Genomic DNA, 16,690 nt, shown 5'->3' with positions numbered 1-16,690 from the left:
ATGAGCCACCCGTGGGCTTGTAGAAACCGGACCATCATATCCAGATGACGCAGGAGAAGATCTGGGGAATTTGCCAGGATTAACAAGACGTCCAGATACGGCAGTATCCTGACCCCTTGACGGCGGAGTACCACCGTCATCACCGCCATAACTCTGGTGAAGACTTCGCGGAGCCGTTGTTAAACCAAAAGGCAACGCCCGAAACTGGTAATGGAGGTTGCCAATAACGAACCTCAGGTATTGTTGATGCGACACTGCTATAGGAATATGCAGGTAAGCATCCTGTATGTCCAGGGAGACCATGTAGTCCCCAGGTTCCAAGGCCAGAACTATAGAGCAAAGGGTTTCCATACGGAACTTGGAAACCTTCACAAACTTGTTCAGTGCCTTGAGGTTTAGAATGGGCCGGGAGGACCCATTCGGTTTCGGGACTAGAAACAGCGGAGAATAGTACCCCCGGCCCCTCTGAGCAAGAGGCACCTGTACTACGACTCCTGTATCCAGGAGGGTCTGTACCACCGAATGCAGAGTGTTTGCCTTTGTCTGGTCCGACGGGACGTCTGTCTGACAAAATCGATGAGGGGGTCGGTTTTTGAAGGCTATGGCGTAACCTCGAGTGACTACTTCCCGTACCCAGGCATCTTAAGTGGTCTTCAACCATTCCTGGGTATACCCTAGAAGCCGGCCCCCCCACCCTGGGATCCCCCAGGGGGAGGCCTGCCCCGTCATGCGGCAGGCTTATCGGTCTTGGCTGCTGCCTGACGGGCAGCCCAGGCTCTTTTGGGCTTCGGCTTAACAGGTTTGGAAGTGCGGGCCTGCTTGTGGTACGCCTGACCTTTTGCTTTACCTGAAGGGCGAAAGGACGTGTAAATCGCTTTTAGACAACCCTCGACACGTTTATCCGTAGGCTCTTTTAGAGACGTGACGGTAGTGACAGGTAGAGCTGAGGCAACCACCATCCTAGCCACATGTGAGTATACTGGAGGAGGCATTTCCCAATTCTTAGACAGCTCTGGCGTGAGGGGATATCGAGCCAGCATCTTCTTTTGAGGCACAAACTTCGTACCCGGGCTTTGCCAGGGTTCCTGACGTATATCCACTAGGTGGTCAGAGTGAGGTAAAACTTGTTTAATCACCTTCTGACGCTTGAACCTATCTGGTTTCTTAGGAGGAACGGATGGCTCGGGATCATCCGTAATCTGCAGAATTAACTTAATAGCCTCCAAAAGATCTGCAACATCCACATGTGAACTACCCTCCCCATCAGCCGTATCTGAGTCAGAACCTGTGGGGTCAGTGTATGTGCTGTCTTCATCAGACGGGGTGTCAGTGACAGCAGTGGATTGTAAGGAGAAGAGCGCTCGCTTACAGGACCTCTTGGACTTAGTCGAGCGATGGTCAGACTTTTTAGTAGTCAGGGACTGGTTCAACTTCTTTAATTGAGCAGATAAATCGTCCGCCCACGGCGGGTTAGCTGCAGGGACCGCATACGGTTGTACCGGCATTGGGGGTCCCATAGGGGGTGTTAGTTTATGAATTAGCGTATGCAGAAGCGTGAAAAGAGCAGCCCACGGAGGGTCAGTATGTGCCTCCATTGCCACAGTCCCACTGGGGGGCAAGGAGCCCTCAGAACCAGAGCCCACAACTGCTATATTCTCCCCATATGTGCCTGTGGCTTCAGCAACACCAGTAGTGTGTTCCGCCCCAGAACCGTTACCCTCAGAAGCAGACATGATATAACTTGCAGTATGAGGTAACACAGTACAATTATTAGCAGCACTATATCCCTAAACCCAAACCCCTGCGCAGTGTAGTCAGCACCAGCAGAGATAAAGGAGAGATATGGTGACTAAATCACAGAGAAAAATACGTAATACAGTATATCTTTGTGAAAATCCTATATTAAATAACACCTGACGCACCAAGCCCCTTCAGGTTATAGAATATAGGGATAGCAAGTTGAGTGAAAGACACGAGATGGACACCACTCAGCTATCAATGCACACACAAATAGTCACAGTTTGTACAATGCAGATGTTATTACAGACAATAATACTGCACTGGACTAGCTTACACAGCTCGCCTCCCACTGACCGTGCCGATCGCGATAAAGACCGGGTCCCGCGAGCGGGACCCACTTACCACCTCCCGATGCGCGGCCACGCGATCCTGGAGAGCCCCAGCCGTGTGTGTCTAACATGAAGAAAACCGGAGCCTCCGCTGTAGGACCTGGCAACCAGGGCTCGGGAGTGTACAGTGCCGCTGGGGAGAGCTGGAGCTGTAGCAGTGAATGTCACAAGACATTTACAACCGCTGCTGCCCTTGAAGTCTTCACTTTTTACATCATAAAAAGCTTTTCTCAGGGCTGCTTGGAGCAACCCCTCTGTTAAGTGCCTGCTTACTGCAGCACCAACTGACAAACCGAGCTCCTGTGCTGGGAGGCCGGGTGATATAGGAGGCGGCGCTGTGCATTCTGGGAACAGTCAAAGCTTTGAGCCTGTTGGTGCCTCGGATCAAGATCCTACTCTACACCCATTGTCCAGACTTGTGGAGCCCAGTGTACCCCGCAGCAGAAATACAGTAGCTCCTTTAACACGGTCGAACAGTTCCGGAATCAGAGGTAACGGATATCTGTTCTTAACTGTTATGTCATTGAGACATCTATAGTCAATACAGGGCCGCAACCCCCCATCCTTCTTTTTGACAAAGAAAAACCCCGCTTTGGCCAGTGATGTAGAAGACCTAATGAACCCTTTCTCCAGGTTCTCCCGGATATACTCTGACATGGCCTATGTCTCGGGAAGTGAGAGAGGGTAAATTCAACCTCGGGGAGGAGTCTTACCGGGTACTAGCTCAATGGGACAATCCCAAGTACGATGCGGGGGCAAGGTGTCCGCCCCATGGTTACTGAAAACATCTTGAAAAGCTTGGTACTCCACAGGAAGGCTGGAAGAACAAAGAGGTCTAACTGAAGGTAAACAGTTCTGAAAGCAGTCTTGTCCCCAAGAGAGAACATCCATAGTTCGCCAATCTATGTGGGGATTGTGTCTGATTAACCGTGGAAACCCTAGGATTCGTTCTTGAGAGGCTTTAGGAATTACAAGGAAAGAGATTTTTTCTGAATGGAGAACTCCGACCTTCATCTTGAGAGGAATAGTACGAAAGGATATAGGCCCTCATTCCGAGTTGATCGCTCGCAAGCTGCTTTTAGCAGCTTTGCAAACGCTAAGCCGCCGCCTACTGGGAGTGAATCTTAGCTTCTTAAAATTGCGACCGAAAGATTCGCAATATTGCGAAAAGACATCTCTGTGCAGTTTCTGAGTAGCTCGAGACTTACTCTGCCAGTGCGATCAGTTCAGTGCTTGTCGTTCCTGGTTTGACGTCACAAACACACCCAGCGTTCGCCCAGACACTCCTCCGTTTCTCCAGCCACTCCCGCGTTTTTCCCAGAAACGGTAGCGTTTTTTCCCACACGCCCATAAAACGACCAGTTTCCGCCCAGAAACACCCACTTCCTGTCAATCACATTACGATCACCAGAACGAAGAAAAAACCGTGAGTAAAATACCTAACTGCATAGCAAATTTACTTGGCACAGTCGCAGTGCGAACATTGCGCATGCGCAATAAGCGGAAAATCGCTGCGATACGAAAAAAAATACCGAGCGAACAACTCGGAATGACCACCATAATACCCTCAGGAATATAACTTCCATCCACCGCGGTAACAGAAATGGTACGATCCAAAGGAACCGTTTGTATTCCAGATCGTTTGACCAGAGCTGACGTAATGAAGTTTTCGGCGGCTCCGTAGTCGAGTAGTGCAGGGATGAGAAGAGAAGAAGAAGGGAGCTCCAATTGGGTTAACAAGACAGACTCTTTCGTGGTATGTATTTCTGAGAATTCTCCTAGCTTGACCTCTCCAGCACAAACTAGGAGCGGGCGTTTCCCGGATGTAGATTGCAAGTTTTAACAAAGTGATCAGATGCACCACAATACAGGCAGAGGTTCCCTTGTCGCCGTCTCTGACGTTCTTCATTGGAGAGGCGGGAGCAATTAATCTGCATGGGTTCTTCCGCAGTTGGTGATGATGGTGTTGGTGGAAGAACAACTATAAGCTTAGGGCAATCTGACCGCAACCTCTCCATACAGCGTTCTCTGTACCTCAGGTCTAACTTATTGCATAAAGAAATTAGTTTATCCAACTTATCAGGTACGTCCTGAGTTGCGAGGTCATCTTTGATCTTTTCGGAGAGACCGCTGCAGAAAGCTGCAATGAGAGCCTCCTTGTTCCAGTTCAGTTCTGAGGAAAGGGTGCGAAACTGGATCACGTACTGACTGACCGAACGCGTGCCCTGACGCAAGCGCAGGATCTCCAATGAGGCGGCAGAAGTCCTGCCCGGTTCGTTGAAGATTCTTTGAAAGGTGGCCACGAATTCTGGATAGTTAGATAAGATGGGATCAATCCTTTCCCACAAAGGTGAAGCCCATTCCAACGCTTGCCCGGTAAGTAAAGAAATTATATAGGCTACTTTGGTTCGTGGTGATGGGAAGTTGGCCGACTGCAGTTCGAACTGGATTTCGCACTGGTTAAGAAACCCACGGCATTGTTTTGGATTCCCATTGAATTTACTGGGAGATGTCAAATGCAACCGTGGAAGTGGTACTGGTACAGGAGGAAGCGGGACCAGAGGTGCTAATGTGGGAGCAGCTGTAGATACTTTAGGGGCCGTCATGGCAACACAGAGAGAATCGAGACATTTGGACATACTCTGCATGAACTGCACGATTTGAGATTGTGTGGCATCCTGCTTACTTAAGCGAGACCATATATCTGCAGTTGAGTCCCCTCCTGAGGCCTGATCACCTGTTCAATCCATTGGGCCAGTGCTTACTGTCACGGCTAGCAAAGTTTGAGGATTTGACAGCTGAGATTTGCCCGAGGAGGTAGCAGGCTGTGAATGAACAAGATGATATAGTTCCTTTGCATGGGACACGGAGCAATGAAGAACGTAGGCGGGGTTTGAGAGTCAATGGAAAGTATTTATTATGTACAGGGCTGAGGTAGAGAACCAAGGCTGGAGCACGATGGTTAAGGAACGTAATTGCGGATAAAGAACTGCGGGTTGTGGCTTGAAAGACGAGGTTGTGATTAATGAACTGCGGAACTGTGGATAGTGGTTAAGGACGTGGCTGGAGGCGAAGAACTGTGGACTGTGATTTGAAAGACGAGACTAGACGATGAACTGTGGATGGTGGTTGAAGACGTGGCTGGAGACAAGGACTGTGGTTTGAAAAACGAGGCTGAAGAGAATAATCTACAGGCTGTGGTCAGTGATACAAAGGCGTGGCTCGTGAAGGAGATCTGTGGAGTGTTGCTTGAAAGACGAGGCAGAAGACCCGGGGCCGACTGTGCCCAAAGAGTCTTACTGGACCAGGTTTTCCAGGAGCGCTTCCACAGGCAGTAGCAGGCTAGAAACGGCAGGGCTGCAGCAGCAACAGAGAACCGACCAAGCAGGATCAGGAGGAACCAGAATACAGCAGGAATCCTGGGAGCACAGGCTAAAGCACCTACAACAGGGTTGTAACTTGAAGCACTGGCGTCCCTGTCCTAAACCAGCCCACTTTTATAGGGAGAGCTTCCCCTGGATTGGCTGGAAGAAACAGGAAACAGGAACTATGCTTAAAACTTGGTCTCCAACATGGTTGCGCCCAGTAATGCAGACCTTTTTGCAAAGCCACATTGCTCACTGGCCCTGGTCTCCTAGCAACGGCTCAGCAAGAGCGACGCGCTGTAGCGGCGTCCCACCGCCACGAGCGGGCCCCCTCACTGCCGCTATTGCTGCCCACGGATCCGGCGCAGCAGCCCACCTCCACCGCTGCCCGCACATCGCCAAGGAAGCCAGCCCCGCGGCCCCAGCGTACCGGTAAGACTCCGGACGCTGACAATTTGCATCTGAGGGAGGGTTGTGGTTGAAGGATGATTAAGGTTGGGATGTAGCTGAGATGATTTGTGTTGGAGCAGTTGAGAAATGATTGCGGTTGGAGTAGCTAAAGGATGATGAAGTGGCTGAAGGATAATGGGGGTTGAGGGAAGCTGGGGATTGGGTGTCTGAGAGATGTTGGGAGTGTCTGAGGAATAATGGGGGTTTACCGACCTTAGGGAAGCTGGGGATTGGATGACTGAGGGATGCTGGGGATTGGGAATGTATGAGGGTTGATGGCGATTGGAGTGACTAGATGGTGGGAGTTAGGATGGTTATAGTATATGGGGTCGGGGTGGATGAGGGAAGGGCGTTGGGAGTAGTTGAGGGATAATGGAGGGGCTGGGGATGACGGGGTTGAGGTGGGTGTGTGACAATGGGTCATGATAGCTGAGAGATCATGGGAGTTGGAGTCTCTGTGCGATGATGGAATAGCTGGGGGTAATGGGGTTAGCCATGGGCTGCTGTTAAAAATAAATGCTGATAATCTATTGTGCAGTGATTCAAGAAAGTTTGTGAACCACTGAGCTACGGAATGATGAGGATTGGAGTGACTGAGGGATGATGGGGTAGGGGTGGATGAGGAATGATAGTTGGGTGCTTGGTGGATGATGGGGTTGGAGGGGCTGAAAGATTATGGGGATTGGAGGGGATAAGAGATGGTGGGGGTTGGAGGGGCTGAGGGGTAATGGGCAATGGAGGTGCTGTAGCATGACTTGGATTAGGGTCACTGTGGGATGATCAGGAAGTTGTTGTACCGGAGCCCAGGATTTCTCTTGGTTGATGCTATATTCAAGTGGTCAAAGGGACCTTTTACGTCAGGGGGAGGCGGCACGACACAAGGGGGAGGAGCTAGGCCAGTGGGATAGGTCCTCTACTATCCACGCTACCAACTATTACCGTTAGTAATCAGGTGGCGAGCGAAATGGAGTGGAGCGAGCCACCGAGCCTGAATCGTGGCGAGGGTACTTTTCGGGTACCCTGTTCGGCCGTAGCTCCTCCCCCTGGTGACGTCAGAAGGTCCCTTCTCCCACTACGATTTAGAACCAACCAATTCCTCTTGGCAGCCCTGTGATGGGGGTTGGAATGGCTGAGGGGTGATGGGGTTTCAGAATATTGGGATCGCTGTTGGGGTAGCTATGGATGATGGGGGTTGGGGTAGCTATGGATGCTGAGGTTTTGGGGGCATCACCTAGCAGGCACCTTATGTCCCGGGCACACACTGTGGGAGTGTCAGGGAGATGCGCCCCCAATGAGGACAAGGACGTGGTGGGGGAGGGGGAAGTCAGGGTGACGCAGCACAGAGACAATGATCCCCCTATACCCCTCCCCCAGTATCACGCCACAGTGGCACACAGAGACAAACGCGTTGGCGGGGCGGGAGCGCGCACGCAGAGGAGGCGGTGACGCGTACGGAGAGGGGAAGGAAGAGGCGGCGAGCGGACGGTGAGGCCTGTGCTGCACGTGTGAGCTCGGTGCTGCTGCTGAGGGGAAAACCGCGGACGGTGCAGATAGCCGGAGACGGGAGAAGGCGGCTCCTGGGAGCAGGTAACCGGAGGGCAGAGCCGAGGCCAGAGCCCGGACTGTGCGTGTGTGAGAGGGGATGGGAAATGGCGGCGGCTGGGGGGAGGGGTAACTATATCTCCGCTGCGGCCAGTCCGGGGTCAGTATCTCCCGCCATGCAGCCCCGGGGAGGCGGCTGCCAGGGCACGTTGTACTGTAAAAGGATGCGTGGCACTACATGGCCCAGCATGCCTCCCCTGTACTACAGTGGGTGACTGAGGGAAGCGGGTGTTGCTTCCCGAGGCCAGGTGTCGCCCATTGTTATCATATATATAATATCACACACAGAGCACTATTATTCCTATCTCACACAGACTGTTATTGTGTATTATGTTACAGCAGTGATGCATTATAGCATTATACAGCACACAGACATTAATACGTGACATTAATATTACGGGTCCCCCTGGGTCAGCATATCTGAGCTGCTTCAGGACATCATTAAACTTGCTCAGAGCAGTAAATCCCGGATTACACTAGCCCAGGGGGTCCCGCGCTCTGTATTTGGGCCTATTATATTATTCTGGACTTGGGCCTATTATATTACCCCTTTTCCACCAAAGTCCCAGGTCTGACCTAGAATTTTGGAAACGGTTCCAAGCCGGGTCAGACCCAGAGCTTTACCCCTATTCCATTGCAGCAGCACCTTCCCGGGTCGGTGCCATATATATATGGGATGTAGTTGTGTGTCCTGACCACCAGTCACAATACCGCCACCGGGATCCTGCCCCCTAATAATCCCAATAGTTGGCATGCTGAGTAACAGGGCCTATTCCCACTTGTGGGTGTCCTCAACACCCATAGAGTGGGAATAGACCGTGTGGCGAGCACAGCCCACAAGGGGTCAGAGAACAATAAGGGTATATGTCTGTATCCCCTGAAATGTCTACTAGATTGCAGATGGTTCTGTTATATAGCCCAATGATGAGTACAATATGTCGGGGTAAGGTTTCTCTGGATTGTAAATGCTTTGCGTCAGATGACTGAGGTCTAATGGCGGAAGTTCCCGTCCTCTCCACTTTGCACATGCATGGTCACATCTGCACATGGCGTTCTCCCCCATCCTCGCTGGAACAAATGATCTCACAAGGGGTAACCGGAAAAAGACGGGTTATATTATCTCAAAATATCTCCCAGCTTGGCCCCTTTGCTCTTCGCAAGATCTACGTCTCTCATCCACTCATTACTTGCTCTCATGCACGATTACAGGACTTTCTTCGGGCTGCACCCACTCTGGAATGCCCTACTACGCACAATAAGACTCTCCTCTAGTGTTCAAGCGTTCCCTGAAAACTCACCTATTCAGACAAGTTATCAAATTCCAGAGCCGCTCACGTTGCCTTCATACTGTAGCTTTCCTATCCAATTATATCCCGACAGCACAGTCCACACTTATCCTCACATTTTCTTTCACTCTCCTTTCCTCCTGACCCTGGTTCATCACTGCTGTGATGGGATATCATGCAGCCCACCAAGAGCCTTTACAGTCTGGTGTGTATACATGCCTATTTCCCCATAGTTTGTAAGCTTGCGAGCAGGGCCCTCCTACCTCTGACTGTTTTTTTGTTTATTTTTTTTACCCAGTTTTGTCTTCTAATTGTGTTCCGTTGTAAAATGCAATGGAATTTGCTGTGCTATATAGGAAACTGTTAATAAATAAATAATACGCCGCACAGGATTACAGATGGCAGTAAACGAAATTGTACCAAAGCATGATGCGAAGTAAAGGGGTTTTAATCCCTTAATAGCAATTTGGTTGTTGGTGCTCACCAGGAGTTATGGGCCCTGCGCAATGTGCCGCCGAGCTGCCCGACGGCGGATACGGCCGACGGGTGACCCGGCGGCGGTGGGCAGTTAAGTTTCTTCACTCCACCCGGCTCCAAGCAGTGCAGGCAAATATGGACAAGATCGTCCATATTGGCCTACATGCACAAGCGACGGGGCACCAGCGATGAACGAGAGCGGGGCCGCACATCATTCATCGCTGGTGCCTCCACACTGATGGATATGAATGGTATCTCGTTCATTAATGAACAAATCGTTCATATCTTTCAGTAATCTCGCCCAGTGTGTAGGGCCCATAACACAATAGTCACGTACAACTAGATCCTTTCCTATAGACAGGGAAGTATACAAGAGAGGTACTTCATTTCAGGGGGCACACTTATTTTATAATTAGGTTAAAATGTAGCTTTTAAGCTCATCATTTCAAAATATATAGACTAATAGACAAATGTGGGAGGTATATAAAGAAAATGCCTCACAATTGATTTTAAAAACACCTAGACATATAATAAGTAAAGATTTATTTATTCGCTTCATGTAAAAAAGCTTAATATAAATATATCTGTAGAAATGACTCCTTAGTAGCAGAAAACTATGGAGAACAATCTCCCAGTAGTATATTGGAGTCAAATAATGCAAAATAATACAGACTTCAGAGGAAAATAACTTTCTTAGAAATACGTGTACGGTATGGGACTCACGGTCGACATGAATATTTTTTTTTTTTATGTTTTTTTTTTGGTCTCATTTTCTCAGTCAAGTGACTGGGAACCCCAATTAGTGCACTGCGTCACCTTGCATGGCGAGTGAAGGCAAGGTGCCTCGCTCTGCTACCGTTTGGCACAGGTTACCATTCCCAGTCGCAGTGTACGTGGATCGCAAAGTATTTAAACCCCCCCCCCCCCAAAAAAAGTGAAGTTTGTGTTGACCTAATGGCCGTGTCGACCTATTTCTAGTATCGACCTAGCACTGTGGACCTAATGGGCGTCGACACAGAGCCCGGATACCATACTATATAGTACCACCGTTTAAGTTCCTTATATAGTATTAGTCTGTATTATCCGGATAGCCTAGTTAGTCGGGCAGACACTTGTACCCATTTCTCTATCGTCCTAGTGGATGCTGGGGTTCCTGAAAGGACCATGGGGAATAGCGGCTCCGCAGGAGACAGGGCACAAAAGTAAAGCTTTCCGATCAGGTGGTGTGCACTGGCTCCTCCCCCTATGACCCTCCTCCAAGCCAGTTAGATTTTTGTGCCCGGCCGAGAAGGGTGCAATCTAGGTGGCTCTCCTAAAGAGCTGCTTAGAAAAGTTTAGCTTAGGTTTTTTATTTTACAGTGAGTCCTGCTGGCAACAGGATCACTGCAACGAGGGACTTAGGGGAGAAGAAGTGAACTCACCTGCGTGCAGGATGGATTGGCTTCTTGGCTACTGGACATCAGCTCCAGAGGGACGATCACAGGTACAGCCTGGATGGTCACCGGAGCCTTGCCGCCGGCCCCCTTGCAGATGCTGAAGTAAGAAGAGGTCCAGAATCGGCGGCAGAAGACTCCTCAGTCTTCTAAAGGTAGCGCACAGCACTGCAGCTGTGCGCCATTTTCCTCTCAGCACACTTCACACGGCAGTCACTGAGGGTGCAGGGCGCTGGGAGGGGGGCGCCCTGGGAGGCAAATGAATACCTATTTTGGCTAAAAATACCTCACATATAGCCTCCGGAGGCTATATGGAGATATTTAACCCCTGCCAGAATCCGTTAAGAGCGGGAGACGAGGCCGCCGAAAAAGGGGCGGGGCCTATCTCCTCAGCACACAGCGCCATTTTCCCTCACAGAAAGGCTGGAGGGAAGGCTCCCAGGCTCTCCCCTGCACTGCACTACAGAAACAGGGTTAAAACAGAGAGGGGGGGCACTAATTTGGCGTTAGAAATATATAAAAAAGATGCTATAAGGGAAAACACTTATATAAGGTTGTCCCTATATAATTATAGCGTTTTTGGTGTGTGCTGGTAAACTCTCCCTCTGTCTCTCCAAAGGGCTAGTGGGTCCTGTCCTCTATCAGAGCATTCCCTGTGTGTGTGCTGTGTGTCGGTACGTGTGTGTCGACATGTATGAGGACGATGTTGGTGAGGAGGCGGAGCAATTGCCTGTAATGGTGATGTCACTCTCTAGGGAGTCGACACCGGAATGGATGGCTTATTTAGGGAATTACGTGATAATGTCAACACGCTGCAAGGTCGGTTGACGACATGAGACGGCCGACAAACAATTAGTACCGGTCCAGACGTCTCAAAAACACCGTCAGGGGTTTTAAAACGCCCGTTTACTTTAGTCGGTCGACACAGACAGGGACACTGAATCCAGTGTCGACGGTGAATAAACAAACGTATTCCTTATTAGGGCCACACGTTAAAGGCAATGAAGGAGGTGTTTCATATTTCTGATACTACAAGTACCACAAAAGAGGGTATTATGTGGGATGTGAAAAAACTACCGTAGTTTTTCCTGAATCAGATAAATTAAATAAAGTGTGTGATGATGCGTGGGTTCCCCCCGATAGAAAATTATGGGCGGTATACCCTTTCCCGCCTGAAGTTAGGGCGCGTTGGGAAACACCCCTTAGGGTGGATAAGGCGCTCACACGCTTATCAAAACAAGTGGCGGTACCGTCTATAGATAGGGCCGTCCTCAAGGACCAGCTGACAGGAGGCTGGAAAATATCATAAAAAGTATATACACACATACTGGTGTTATACTGCGACCAGCGATCGCCTCAGCCTGGATGTGCAGAGCTGGGGTGGCTTGGTCGGATTCCCTGACTAAAAATATTGATACCCTTGACAGGGACAGTATTTTATTGACTATAGAGCATTTAAAGGATGTATTTCTATATATGCGAGATGCACAGAGTGATATTTGCACTCTGGCATCAAGAGTAAATGCGATGTCCATATCTGCCAGAAGATGTTATGGACACGACAGTGGTCAGGTGATGCAGATTCCAAACGGCACAAAGGTGTATTGCCGTATAAAGGAAGAGGAGTTATTTGGGGTCGGTCCATCGGACCTGGTGGCCACGGCAACTGCTGGAAAATCCGCCGTTTTTACCCTAAGTCACATCTCTGCAGAAAAAGACACCGTCTTTTCAGCCTCAGTCCTTTCGTCCCTATAAGATCATATCTGCCCAGGGATAGAGGAAAGGGAAGAAGACTGCAGCAGGCAGCCCATTCCCAGGAACAGAAGCGTTCCACCGCTTCTGACAAGTTCTCAGCATGGCGCTGAGACCGTACAGGACCCCTGGATCCTACAAGTAGTATCCCAGGGGTACAGATTGGAATGTCGAGACGTTTCCCCTTCGCAGGCTCCTGAAGTCTGCTTTACCAAGGTCTCCCTCCGACAAGGAGGCAGTATGGGAAAAAATTCACAAGCTGTATTCCCAGCAGGTGATAATTAAATTACCCCTCCTACTACAAGAAAAGGGGTATTATTCCACACTATATTGTGGTACTGAAGCCAGAAGGCTAGGTGAGACTTATTCTAAAAATTTTTTTGAACACTTACAAAGGTTCAAATCAAGATGGAGTCACTCAGAGCAGTGATAACGAACCAGGAAGAAGGGGACTATATAGTGTCCCGGGACATCAGGGATGCTTACCTCTATGTCCCAAATTTGCCCTTCTCACTAAGGGTACCTCAGGTTCGTGGTGCAGAACTGTCACTATCAGTTTCAGACGCTGCCGTTTGGATTGTCCACGGCACCCCGGGTCTTTACCAAGGTATTGGCCGAAATGATGATTCTTCTTCGAAGAAAAGGCGTCTTAATTATCCCTTACTTGGACGATCTCCTGATAAGGGCATAGTCCAGGGAACAGTTGGAGGTCGGAGTAGCACTATCTCGGATACTGCTACAACAGCACGGGTGGATTCTAAATATTCCAAAATCGCAGCTGATCCCGACGACACGTCTGCTGTGCCTAGGGATGATTCTGGACACAGTCCAGAAAAAGGTGTTTCTCCCGGAAGAGAAAGCCAGGGAGTTATCCGAGCTAGTCAGGAACCTCCTAAAAACAGTGCATCATTGCACAAGGGTCCTGGTAAAAATGGTGGCTTCCTACGAAGCAATTCCATTCGGCAGATTTCACGCAAGAACTTTTCAGTGGGATCTGCTGGACAAATGGTCCGGATCGCATCTTCAGATGCATCAGCGGATAACCCTATATCCAAGGACAAGGGTGTCTCTCCTGTGGTGGTTATAGAGTGCTCATCTTCTAGAGGGCCGCAGATTCGGCATTCAGGATTGGATGCTGGTGACCACGGAGCCCAGCCCGAGAGGCTGGGGAGCAGTCACACAAGGAAAAAATTTCCAGGGAGTGTGATCAAGTCTGGAGACTTTTCTCCACATAAATATACTGGAGCTAAGGGTAAATTTATAATGCTCTAAGCTTAGCAAGACCTCTGCTTCAAGGTCAGCCGGTATTGATCCAGTGGGAAAAACATCACGGCAGTCGCCCACGTAAACAGACAGGGCGACACAAGAAGCAGGAGGGCAATGGCAAAAACTGCAAGGACTTTTCGCTGGGCGGAAAATCATGTGATAGCACTGTCAGCAGTGTTTCATCCCGGGAATGGAAACTGGGAAGCAGACTTCCTCAGCAGGCACGACCTCCACCCGGGAGAGTGGAAACTTCATCGGGAAGTTTTTTCCACATGATTGTAAACCGTTGGGAAATACCAAAGGTGGACATGATGGCGTCCCGTCTGAACAAAAAACGGGACAGGTATTGCGCCAGGTCAAGAGACCCTCAGGCAATAGCTGTGGACGTTCTGGTAACACCGTGGGTGTACCAGTCGGTGTATGTGTTCCCTCCTCTGCTTCTCATACCTAAGGTGCTGAGAATTATAAGACGTAGAGGAGTAAGAACTATACTCATGGCTCCGGATTGGCCAAGAAGGACTTGGTACCCGGAACTTCAAGAGATGCTTACAGAGGTCTTATGGCCTCTGCCGCTAAGAAGGGACTTGCTTCAGCAAGTACCATGTCTGTTCCAAGACTTACCGCAGCTGCGTTTGTCGGCATGGCGGTGGAAAGCCGGATCCTAAGGGAAAAAGGCATTCCGGAAGAGGTCATTCCTACCCTGGTCAAAGCCAGAAAAGAGGTGACCGCACAACATTATCACCACATGTGGCGAAAATATGTTGCGTGGTGTGAGGCCAGGAAGGCCCCACAAAGAAATTTCAACTCGGTCGTTTCCTGCATTTCCTGCAAACAGGAGTGTCTATGGGCCTCAAATTGGGGTCCATTAAGGTTCAAATTTCGGCCCTGTCGATTTTCTTCCAGAAAGAATTGGCTTCAGTTCCTGAAGTCCAGAAGTTTGTCAAGGGAGTATTGCATATACAACCCCCTTTTGTGCCTCCAGTGGCACTGTGGGATCTCAACGTAGTTCTGGGATTCCTCAAATCACATTGGTTTAAAACCAGTCAAATCTGTGGATTTGAAGCATCTCACATGAAAAGTGACCATGCTCTTGGCCCTGGCCTGGACCAGGCGAGTGTCAAATTGGTGTTTTTTTCTCAAAAAAGCCCATATCTGTTTGTCCATTCGGACAGGGCAGAGCTGCGGACTCGTCCCCAGTTCTCTCCCTAAAGGTGGTGTCAGTGTTTCACCTGAACCAGCTTATTGTGGTGCCTTGCACCTACTAGGGACTTGGAGGACTCCAAGTTGCTAGATGTTGTCAGGGCCCTGAAAATATGTTCCAGGACGGCTGGAGTCAGGAAAACTGACTTGCTGTTATCCTGTATGCACCCAACAAACTGGGTGCTCTTGCTTCTAAGCAGACTATTGCTAGTTGGATGTGTAATACAATTCAGCTTGCACATTCTGTGGCAGGCCTGCCACAGCCAAAATATGTAAATGCCCATTCCACAAGGAAGGTGGGCTCATCTTGGGCGGCTGCCCGAGGGGTCTCGGCTTTACAACTTTGCCGAGCAGCTACTTGGTCAGGGGCAAACACGTTTGCTAAATTCTACAAATTTGATACCCTGGCTAAGGAGGACCTGGAGTTCTCTCATTCGGTGCTGCAGAGTCATCCGCACTCTCCCGCCCGTTTGGGAGCTTTGGTATAATCCCCATGGTCCTTTCAGGAACCCCAGCATCCACTAGGACGATAGAGAAAATAAGAATTTACTTACCGATAATTCTATTTCTCGGAGTCCGTAGTGGATGCTGGGCGCCCATCCCAAGTGCGGATTATCTGCAATACTTGTACATAGTTACAAAAATCGGGTTATTATTGTTGTGAGCCATCTTTTCAGAGGCTCCGCTGTTATCATACTGTTAACTGGGTTTAGATCACAAGTTGTACGGTGTGATTGGTGTGGCTGGTATGAGTCTTACCCGGGATTCAAAATTCCTCCCTTATTGTGTACGCTCGTCCGGGCACAGTACCTAACTGGCTTGGAGGAGGGTCATAGGGGGAGGAGCCAGTGCACACCACCTGATCGGAAAGCTTTACTTTTGTGCCCTGTCTCCTGCGGAGCCGCTATTCCCCATGGTCCTTTCAGGAACCCCAGCATCCACTACGGACTCCGAGAAATAGAATTATCGGTAAGTAAATTCTTATTTTTTAATGTTTTTTCAAAGGCCAAGATTATGCGAACGCCTCTGAATATATTCTCCTTGCCCACTGGTTCATACAGTGTATCAAATATTAGTTACTTTTAAGTAATACACTTGCAACACAACTTAAAACAAATGTATCAAATGGTCACTGCAGCTTTTATATCACAGAGAACATGTCACAAGTTGCTGTTACATACAGAACTGTGATCCCGGTTGATCGTCCCTCCCAGTGTTCTACCACTGCTGTTTGTCAGATGATTATTCTCTGTAATGGTCAACAGGGAGTGTACAGTGTGGATGCATCGGCAGTTAATACATAGCAAATAACATATTGCAGGCTATTTTTACTTACACGATAGTGTCTCCTTGGGTAATCAACATTTCAGTGTAGTACTGTAGCAGTTAATTAGACAATTAGTATTAGTAATGATAATGGCTGTCTAATTGTTAGAATTGCAGAATCATGTAGTCACAAATATAATGCCTTCAAATGAACTAATTAAGTCTGCCTAATATCCAAATATATTCCAGGTTTAGGTATAATAAGCACTTAAGCTGCATCGCATCAGTATATACAGGTTGAGTATCCCATATCCAAAATGCTTGGGACCAGAAGTATTTTGGATATGGGATTTTTCCGTATTTTGGAATAATTGCATACCATAATGAGATATCATGGAGATGGGACCCAAGTCTAAGCACAGAATGCATTTATGTTTCATATACACCTTATACACACAGCCTGA

At 49.1% G+C, this 16,690-nt stretch overlaps 1 protein-coding gene across 3 annotated transcripts in view; it reads left to right on the top strand.

Moving 5' to 3' along the window:
* ZNF638 (zinc finger protein 638) overlaps positions 1–16,690 on the top strand; it is a 350,552-nt gene that overhangs the window by 225,909 nt on the left and 107,953 nt on the right. Inside the window, exon 1 of one of the 3 annotated variants that reach the window (XM_063925294.1) lies at positions 7,438–7,531. The exons of the other annotated variants lie outside the window; for them this stretch is intronic. The gene's annotated coding sequence lies outside the window, so the exon portion shown is untranslated. Of the gene's footprint in view, positions 1–7,437; positions 7,532–16,690 lie in introns of those variants that run through there. 3 annotated transcript variants of the gene reach the window in all.

Source organism: Pseudophryne corroboree, chromosome 1, assembly GCF_028390025.1.
Source record: "Pseudophryne corroboree isolate aPseCor3 chromosome 1, aPseCor3.hap2, whole genome shotgun sequence".
NCBI classification, from domain to species: Eukaryota; Metazoa; Chordata; class Amphibia; order Anura; family Myobatrachidae; genus Pseudophryne; species Pseudophryne corroboree.
This window is presented reverse-complemented; position numbering and strand designations above follow the sequence as displayed.